Raw genomic sequence first — 7161 nt, forward strand, 5'->3', positions numbered from 1 at the left:
ACAGGAATCTAGCCACTATATGGTGAGGAAACCAAAGCTATACAGAGAGGCCGCAAAGAGATATTCTGGCCAAGAATTCCAGCTAAGGTCACAGACAACAGCCAGCACCAGCTACCAGACATATGAGCAAAGGAGCCCCAGTGACTGAGTCACCTGCAGTCTTCATATCTTCCAGATGAGACCATACATCGGGAGCAGAGATGAGGCATCCCTGCTATACCCTATTCAAATTGCTGACCCCAAGAGTCTATAAGCATAATATATGGCTGTTTTACACCGCTAAGGTTGGGATAATTTCTAACCTTGCAATAGATAAACAGAATAGCCAACCATGCCTTTCAATGCAGGTTCAGTTCTGGGGGCTGCATGTAAGAAGATCATTCACCAACTGAAGAAATTCCCGAGCATTATATAACCAGGATGGGAGGGACATGGAATTCTGACCTTAATGTTGAAAGCTGGAGATGGAGTCTGGGTGGGAAGAGGGTTCCTTCCTGATCTTCTTTTCCTTGAGGAAGGAGAGCAGGCTTGTTCCGGGCAGCAGTGTGGCACACCAGGAAAAGAAGAAGAGACTTTGGAGGCAGATGGCCCTGGGCTCCAGCTTTCCTTTCTCCCTTCTCACTAACTCCGTGACTTGGACAAGTCAGGCCACTTCTCTGAACCTCAGATGGCTATTATAATGTTTCTCTTGCGTTATGTTTATGCACATTAAATAAGATCAATATAGGTTACTCTGTTAGCACAGAGACCCTTAATGTTCTCTTAAAATTCTTTTGGTTACCCACTCAAAGCATCAGATAAATATGAGGTATTTACAAAAAGGATGCTGTATGACATCTCTTCTGGGTTAAGGATGGGAAAGAGGATTTCAACATAACTCCTTATCTCAGGATAGTGCAGGAAATAGGCATAAGACGGTGAACGTAGATCAAATTTGTGGCTTTAATAGCAGCAAATGCCCAATAACTTCCAAAGGAAGAAGTACAGTTGTAGCCTGGAATTTTCTCTGTAAGGAGATATTTAATGAAGTATTAAGATTCTTTAATAGTTATAAGATTACTTAGGCTTTCTATTCTTTTGTCAGTTTTGATAATTTGTGTTTTTTCTAGGACTTTCTATTTTATCTAAAATTTCAAATTTATTGGCTTTGTTCAGCTTCCTTTTTAATCAATCATGAGTACCTCCTTTTCTCAAGCCCTCAAAATTAGGCTGTGGGGTCACTCCATGCATGGACTCCTGTCTAGGGGACATAGAGGTAACGTTTTTGCCATCACCCATACAACAACCTGTGGGGAGCCCCCAGGCACATTTTCCTGGACCCCCCAGTGCAGAGTAGTGAAGGCACTCTGAGTGTTAGCAAAGCAGAACTGCTGCCTGTAACTCACCCAGAAAGTTCAAGGGAAAGCCAAATTCCTTCCCAGCCTAGGCTCTGAAGACAGCTCAAATGTGTTCCTGGAAGACTGTGGTTGGGGTTGACTGAGCCATCTCCCCCACCCCGCCTCCAGTGTATAGCTCCTGCACCTTCTTTTCTCCTCACTAATTTCCCAAGCTGAACAGGCTGTGTGACCTCACTTTGTCAATAGGCATGTGTGCTTCAGTCTTATCCCATTGCTAGTTTATGTCCCCACAGAGGACAAGCAACATCTAGCAGGCTGGGACATGGAGATGCGGGAGGAAGCTTATAGAGTGGTGAGGGGTTATCTGTTTATCCAGATGAACTCAGGTGTGCTTCTGCTAAGTGAGAAATGGACAGTCACGCCCTCAGTGATGGCTTCAGTGAGATGTGTGTTTGGGATATACCCCACTGTTCACCTTTCCCACGGAAGCCCCTTCCTTCTTGACAGTTTCAGAGAAACTATAAAGGATGCTATTGGTGGCTGATGCTCCTAAGGCCTTGCCTCCTGGGGAGTTCCCAGCTTGCAACCCCCACCCTCCATCTGCCTCATCAGTGGCGTCCTTCCTGCTACCCTGAAGCCTCCTCCCCAGAAAAGTAGCCATCCCTGAGCTCCGCCTCCTGCAAGCGTGACTGCCCTGAGGGTCCTGGCAGCATTGTTCCCCATCTGGCCACACAGCTGAGGACAGCAGAGGACATAAACAGGTGCTGGGCCCATCTCAGGGTCAAAGGTCCTGGCAGACTCGGTCAGAAATTGGCTACTCAGCCAGCACTGGAAACCAACGCTTGGAGGGATGAGTCAGTACCCAGCTGGGCACTGAAGGGGTTAAAGGAACATGGTAGAAGATAATAGAGCAGGGGCACGCCGCACTGCTGGAAAAAAGCTAGCCTTGTGCATGGATAATTAGAACTGAACATCAGTAAACAATGCCTTTTCCCCTCATTAAGGACAAATCTGTATGTATAATGTGCCTATTTTCTCTTTCATTAACTTATAAATGGCCACTACTTTAAAGGCATTTAACTAGCAGTTTTGACTTGCCCGTCATCTCTGGGTCTGACATGTTTTCTCCTCTCCTGCACAGACAGAGGCGCCCACCTCAGCACACAGCTCCTATGAAGGGAGAGGCCCTGTGGGTGCTCCTCTGAGATGCCACAGACAGGGCTGTGGTGGCTTCCAGAAGGGAGCCGAGAGAGGGTGGGAGGCAGGCCCCAAGACCAGGCAACCTCTCACCACCCCTCCTCTCAACTGTCTTGGATGACTCACTCCCATTCTCTAAATTGCTTTGCCTGTGCCTCTTGGGAGCCCCTGAAAACATGGCGGACTACAAATCTCCCCAGAAACAAGTGGAGACTAGAGATCCCAAAGGTGAGAGATTAATTCTGCCCTCATGAAACTTACAATCCAGAAGCGAGAGCAGCACATATACATGTGGGAGGAAGAGAAGCTGTAAGATGGTCATGAAAAATGGAAGTCTTCTATGAAAGTTAGCAAGGCTTTCAGATTAGAGTATGTCTCCTCCATCAGTCTGGAAAATTCCCTGGGAATTGATATCATGTCTCCCTCATCAGGTTAGGCACTTCATGTCCTTCCCATCAATCTGGGAAATCTCTTGGAGGCAAAGACCAGGTCTCTACCATCAGACTACACACCTCCAGAAACTATTGCTTTTAGCAGACTGAAAAGTCCCATGAGTGAGGTATCTGCTCCAGGGCAGGGTTTTGTCTCCTCGTCTTTCTCTGGGTTGCCTCCCAGGACTCTAGACAAAGACAGCCTCCTACACGCCATCCCACCTCCTTTCTGGGACCCTAAGTATGCCCCAAACCTGGGCTGGATTTGAGAGGGGCAGGGATTGTAACAAAGAGGAGACAACACAATCCCTGATCTCAGGAGCACCTATTACTAGGCTTTTCAATTTTGCAGTGACACTAATCCACAGAAAGCAATGGGGAGACAATGAAAAGGGGATTGAAATGAACACTTACTTTGTGGCAACAAAGGTCATGCATATTACCTGTTCTGTTTTCCCACATAAGAGCTTATCATCCCAGGAAGTAGATAATATTTTCCCCATTCTACCAAGGAAAGACCTGAGAAGTAAAACAATTTGCTGAAGATTGTAGTCAGTCAGTGGTGGAACTAGGAATTGAACACAGTCTGTCCAGCTGCAGAAAAAAAGGCTTTCTTCATGGAATCTGGCTGTCACCTCAGGTGAGTGAAAGAGCTTCATGAACAGTGGAAGCAAGAGAAGAAGAATAGCAAATCTGGAGGGGTCAGACCTGGGTAGAGGAGCTTTGGTTGGAAAAATCTGGAGAAGCCAAGGGCATTCTGAGTCTTCTGACGGTGAAGCTGGGAGAGTCCCTGTTCTGGACCTCACCTAGATCTTCCCTGGTTAGAGAAAGCGGGGAACCCTTGGGCCTGGAGAGGGAGGATCTATGCTTATAAATTCAGTTATCCCTCAAAAATGCCATCTCCTGAAAATATTTTAACCTTTGACTGACTTCTGATGGATGTCAAGTTATTCCACCATTGAGACATTACCACCATCATCATGATTACTAGTAATTTCTAAGAACTGGAAACAACCCAGATATCCATTCACAAGAGAATGGAAAAAATAAGATATGGTTGTATGTGGAATGCCCTATGGCAGTTAAAAGGAATAAAGCAGACCCATCTGGGCTTGACATAATAAGACAGTGAGTGAAAAAAAGGCAGCTGGTATGTTGTTACATTTAGTGTGATATCATCCCTGTAAAAAGAGAAGCTCCCGAACAAAGTGCTTTCAATAGCTACATATTGTCCTTGTAGAGTCTGTAAAACACCCATCAAACTGATATCAGTGGTTAAACCTTCAGCTGGGGGTGGCTGTATGCAGGGTGAGAGGTGATCAAAGGGACCTTTAGTCTTGGCAGGGTGTCTACCTGTGTGCACTGTTGCTAGTGTGACTAAAAACAGCATTGAATTTCACTCTCAAAAGTGTTCGGTGTGGGTGAAAAAGTATGCAATTACCTTGCTTATCTGCAGTGTTTAACTTTTTACAGGATGTATTAAATGATCATTCGTGTCATCTCATCTCTAATAGTGTGTCAGGTTTAAGGCAGAGTCTTCCTCCCCCACTCCAAGCCCCCAGCCCCACTCCTCAGAGGCAACTGTTCAGCATCCTTCCTGAAACCGCAAATCCATGCATCATCACATAACCTTAAAACACCGAGAAAGAGACATGGGGAATTATGCAGTACACGCTGTTCTGAAAATTGCATTTTTCACTTAATTTTGTCCATATTGGGGATCACCAGGAAAAACTAATGTATCGATTCTCAGGTCTCACCAACAGAGATGCAGATTCTGTGGCTTGGCAGTGGGACGCACAGATGTATATTTCTGAGGGACCTCCTGGGTAATTCTGATGCCACTGGTTCATGGACTCCATACAAATCTTTGTCAGTAGAACACATATCATTCATTTATTCAATCAACAATTAAGAACTCTAGATCTGGGTTTGGCCCTGGGTACACTTAAAATTCAGCAGAGAGCACAAAGCAGTCACTGTTCTCCAGAGCACAGCCTCAAGTGCCCTTCCAGGGGAACCAGTCATTACTGACAGTGGCGACAACCGATTCTGAGTGCTCTTTTTGAGGAAGACACAGTCACAACTAAAGAGGAGCTCTGGGCGCCCTGCTTCTGCTCCTGACTGTTCACTGTTTGTTCTTACCCAGGAATGAGTCAGTCAGGAAGCCTGGCTGCAGCCATGGCTTTTAAAGACGCCATGGAACCAGAGGTGAGGATTCACCAAATGAAAATTACTCTAACCAGCTGCAACATAAAATCTTTAAAGAAAGTGGGGCACCTGGGTGGCTTAGTCGGTTAAGCGTCTGACTTTCGCTTAGGTCATGATCTCGCGGTCCATGGGTTCGAGCCCCACGTCGGGCTCTGTGCTGACTGCCAGCTCAGAGCCTGGAGCCTTTTTCAGAGTCTGTGACTCCCTCTCTCTCTGACCCTCCCCTGCTCATGCTGTCTCTCTCTCTCCTAGAAATAAATAAAGCATTAAAAAAAAATTTAAAAAAAAAAGTATGTGCTGACTTGATCAGAGGCGTAAAGGGAAAGGATCTCAAAGGGAAAGGACCAGTTCAAATGTCCACCAAGACTCAGAATCACCACAACAGAAACTCCTCATCCTGAAGATTCTAAGACTTCAGATCATTTTCAGATGAGGATCCACAAGCAACTCATTGATTTACACAGTCTTTCTGAGATTGTTAAGCAGATTACTTTCATCAGTATTGAGCTAGCAGTTGAGGTTAAAGTCACCATTGCACATGCTTAAATCAACCTTTTTATTAAACTGTTTATCAGTTGTTTAAAAAAAAAAAAAAAGAGGGGAGCCTAGGTGACTCAGTCAGTTAAGCATCTGACTTTGGCTCAGGTCATGACCTCACAACTCGTGGGTTCCAGCCCCACGTCGGGCTCTGTGCTGACAGCTAGCTCAGAGCCTGGAGCCTGCTTCAGATTCTGTGTCTCCCTCTCTCTCTGCCCCTTCCCTGCTCATGCTGTTTCTACCTCTCTCTCTCAAAAATAAATAAAACATTAAAAAAATTTTAATAAAAAAATTGAAAAAGAAAGAATGATTTTGAGCATGGACAGTAGAGACAGACCAAATTCTGGCCCTTCCTCTCACTATGTGACCTTGGGGTAAGTACTTGGCCACTCTCTGCCTCAGTGACCTGGCCTGTAAAATAGACATAGTAATCCCCACATCACATTATGGGCACCCAATAAATTACAGCCACTATTATTAATAATAAATTAATTATAAAGAATAAATATACAATAATAAAACTCATATAGCATTCTTGCCAAGAATGTTTAGACAATGTTCAGTCATGTGGAAACAATCAGACAAATCCAAATTCAGAGACATTCTAGAGAATTTGCCTGTAATCTTCAAAAATGTCAGTTATGAAAGACCAAAAGATGGATGGATGGATGGATGGACGGATGGATGGATGGATGGATGGGTGGATGAATGGATAGATGGATGGATAGATAAAGGAACTGTTCTAGATTAAGGAAAACTAAAGAGACATACAATTAAATGCAAAATGTGTTCCAGGTTTGGATATAGACTTACATATCTCTAAAGACCATTATTAGGACAATTAGGGAGAAATGGATATCAGCTATATACTATACAATAGTATTACAGTAATTTAAACTTCTTGAGTATGATAATTACACTGTATAAACGTCCTAGTTCTTAGGAGACATGTGCTGAAATATTTAGGGATAAAGTGTCAAGATGTCTCCAAATAACTCTTAAATAGTTTGAAAATCACACGTGTAGATTCTGAGGACAAAAGACAGAAAGACAAGACAATGTGAGGCAAAATATTAGCAATTGGTATATCTAGGTAAGTATACGTGTGCTCCTATTCTATTTTTCCTATTTATTTTGTAGATAGGAAATTTCTCAAAAGAAATTTGGAAAGTGAAATCTTTTTTTAATGTCCTCTTTTAAAGTTTATATTTTTATTTTTGAGAGAGAGAGAGAATGCACACAGGAGAAGGGCAGAGAGAGAAGCAAAAAGAGAATCTCAAGCAGGCTTCATGCTGTCAGCACAGAGCCCCATGTGGGGCTAGAACTCACCAACTGTGAGATCATGACCTCGGCCCAAACCAAGAGATAGACTTTTAAACAACCGAGCCACCCAGATGCCCTGAAAACTGAAATCTAATGGTTTTAAAAACTGCCATGCAGGGTAGCTG

The 7161-nt window shown here is 44.0% G+C and overlaps 1 pseudogene; it reads left to right on the plus strand.

The window, feature by feature from the left end:
* The first annotated feature begins 5146 nt into the window (after positions 1-5146).
* Positions 5147-5722, plus strand: LOC144243537 (small ribosomal subunit protein uS10-like; annotated as a pseudogene).
* Positions 5723-7161: the final 1439 nt, after the last annotated feature.

The sequence above is a fragment of the Crocuta crocuta genome, unplaced genomic scaffold (genome assembly GCF_008692635.1).
Source record: "Crocuta crocuta isolate KB4526 unplaced genomic scaffold, BGI_CrCroc_1.0 scaffold167, whole genome shotgun sequence".
Lineage (NCBI taxonomy): Eukaryota > Metazoa > Chordata > Mammalia > Carnivora > Hyaenidae > Crocuta > Crocuta crocuta.